At 40.5% G+C, this 3,299-nt stretch overlaps 1 pseudogene; it reads right to left on the bottom strand.

Annotated features, from left to right (window-relative positions):
- Nucleotides 1–769: 769 nt before the first annotated feature.
- Nucleotides 770–1,589, bottom strand: LOC116889096 (annotated as a pseudogene).
- Nucleotides 1,590–3,299: the final 1,710 nt, after the last annotated feature.

Raw genomic sequence — 3,299 nt, 5'->3', positions numbered from 1 at the left:
ATAAGATTAAATTTCTAAGCATATATTTAAATAAGCAATATAAGGCTGTCTACTCTGGACCTAGTGTTGTATACTAGGTTCTGTCACTCACTCATCTTTTGTAAATTATACTTTACACTGTTTTATTAATATCTGCCTATCCCCATCAGTGTCCTGGTGCTAAGGCTACACCCTCCAAAATTATACCCTGCCCAGAGAAAGTTGGTCTCACCCCTAAGCCCACAGGTGAGACCCCACTTCCACTCCAATAACTATCCAAACAGAGACCTGTCAGGAGCACACAGTGCACAGGAATCCTGAGACAGGATCCTTCCTGTCTCTACCTGCACCAAGAGCTAAGGCTGTCTCACAGCCCTCTGGACCCAAAGCCTGCCAGGAGACAGCTGGTCTCCCAGGAGTGCTCTCACTCCTAAAATCACAGGCTCACAGGCCAAAAGGATGGACAAGCTCCATGCAGAGACAGCAAGACCAACTAACACCAGAGATAACCAAATCGCAAGATGCAAGCAACAGAAATGTAGACTAATTTTTTTAATGCTTGATATTCCGTCACTAAATTTTATTAACATGTAAGCCATTATGCCCCAAACCAACTGTAAAATTGGGCAGTTTTTATTTTCCTTTACAATTTAATAAATACTTCTTGATTGTTACAATTTAATAAATACTTCTTGATGACTGCACATGGGGTAAGGTTGCTTGGTAGTTCTGAAAGATCACAGCGATGGTGTTTTCCATAGTGAGTGGAATGACTTGTATGACATCACTGTCAAACAAGCAAGAGTTCATTTATACACCCATCATTTTTCAGGATTGTTGGCAACTTGGAAATACTTTCCCCAAATGATCTTGCCTCCTTGTGTCACAGGGCCCAGCTCACTCACATTCACTTCAATGACTGTACCTCTGGTGATCACACCCAGGGTTGTATATAATGAGGATGATGGATTCTTTTACACACCAAGTATAGGCAGACAAAAGGTAGCTTTCAGCTCAGGGTGTGGGACATGGGCTTTTTTGAAACATAGACCCATTGGCCAAATGAGCCTTTCATATTTAGATGGATTTCTTGTAAAACTATCACCAACAAAGCAGACATTTGTAACCATTCTCTTCCATGCCTTCTTTTTTTCTTTTTCCCATTCGAATAACTTTCAATACTTCTGTTTCTCCTTGGGCACAAATTTTGGGTAGAGGGACCTCCCATTTTCCTGCCTTTTCTCTTTGTTTCTGCTTAACCATGTTGGGCAGTACTTTTGCTCTCGATTGCCCCTCTCTGTGTAGCAGATAGGCAGGGACTGCTCCCTGTAGAGTCTCCTCTTCATCTTTCGGCTTGGTGTTTCTCTTTTCCTGCACCTTAATGCTCTTTTTCATTTATATTTTCTCCACATGGTGCTGTTTATGGTAGACCTTAGCCTTCAGCCCAATCTTTTTTTTCTTTTCTTTTCTTTTCTTTCTTTTTTTTTTTTTGCCTTCTTTGAACGTTCACGGGCCTCCTCACCTCCTTTCTTTCTTTCTCTTTTCTCATAGTAGTCCAAACAATATCCATATCGTTTGCGATACAATTCAACATATTCATTTTGTGGCATGATGACATCTGCGACCTTCTGGGTTCCAAAAACCTCTTAATTCCTGGATGTCACTGGCCCACAAGCCTGCTTCACTCAGGCTTCAATCAGGCTGGAACAGGAAAAGGTAGTCAGAAACCAAGACTATTGGCATCATCAGAACACAGTTCTCCCACCACAGCAAGTCCTGGATAACCGAACATATCAGAAAAGCAAGATTTGGATTTAAAAATCACATTTCATCATGATGATAGAGGACTTTAAGAAGGACATAAATGCCTCCCTTAAAGAAATACTGGACAACACAAGTAAACAGATAGAAGCCCTTAAAGTGGAAACACATGTCTCCCTTAAAGAATTACAGGAAAACACAACCAAACACATGAAGAAATTGAACAAAACAATCCAGGATCTAAAAATGGAAGCTGAAACCATAAAGAAATCACAAAGGGAGACAACCCTGGAAATAGAGAAAACCTAGGAAAGAGATCAAATGTCACAGACGCAAGCATCACCAGCAGAATACAAGAGAGAGAAAAGACAATCTCAGGGGCAGAAGATACCATAGAAAACATTGTCACAACAGTCAAAGAAAATGCAAAACACAAAAAACTCCTAAACCAAAACAACCAGGAATTCCAGAATACAATGAGACGATCAAACCTAAGGATAATAGGTACAGAAGAGAATGAAGATTCCCAACTTAAAGGGCCAGTAAATATCTTCAACAAAACTTCCCTAACCTAAAGAAAGAGATGCCCATAAACATACAAGAAACCTACAGAACTAAAAATAGATGGACAAGAAAAGAAATTCCTCCATTACATAATACATAAAACACCAAATACACAAAACAAAGAAAGAATATTATAAGTGGTAAGGGAAAAAGGTCAAGTAACATATAAGGCAGACCTACCAGAATTATACCAGACTTCTCAACAGAGACTATGAAAGCTAGAAGATCCTGAGCTGATGTCATACAGACCCTAAGAGGACACAAATGCCAGCCCAGGCTACTATATCAAAAACTCAAGTGACAGCAGATGCTGGTGAGGATGTGGAGAAAGAGGAACACTCCTCCATTGTTGGTAGGATTGCAGACTGGTACAACCACTCTCGAAATCAGTCTGGAGGTTTCTCAGAAAATTGGACATTGCACTACCTGAGGACCCAGCTATACCTCTCCTGGGCATATACCCAAAAGATGTTCCAACATACAACAAAGACACATGCTCCACCATGTTCATAACAGCCTTATTTATAATAGCCAGAAGCTGGAAAGAACCCAGATGCCCTTCAACAGAGGAATGGATACAGAAAATGTGGTACTTCTACACAATGGAGTACTACTCAGCTATTAAAAACAATGACTTCATGAAACTCTTTGTTTAATGGCTGGGACTAGAAAATATCTCCCTGAGTGATAGAAAAGCGATGTGACCTAATCACAAAAGAGCACACATGGTATGCACTCACTAATAAGAGATAAATTAGCCCAAAACCTGAAAATACCCAAGATACAATTCACAGACCATATGAAGCTCAAGAAGAAGGAAGACCAAAATGTGATGCTTCAGTCCTTCTTAGGATGGGGAATAAAATACTCGTTGGAGGAAATACAGAGACAAAGAGCGGAGTAGAGACTGCAGAAAAGGTCATCCAGAGACTGCCTCACCTGGGGATTCATCCTGTATATAGTCAGCAAACCCAGACCATACTGCTGATGCCAAG

This window comes from Rattus rattus, chromosome X, assembly GCF_011064425.1.
Source record: "Rattus rattus isolate New Zealand chromosome X, Rrattus_CSIRO_v1, whole genome shotgun sequence".
Taxonomy (NCBI): domain Eukaryota; kingdom Metazoa; phylum Chordata; class Mammalia; order Rodentia; family Muridae; genus Rattus; species Rattus rattus.
Note: the sequence above shows the minus strand (reverse complement) of the source record. Positions and strands in the feature narration are given on the sequence as shown.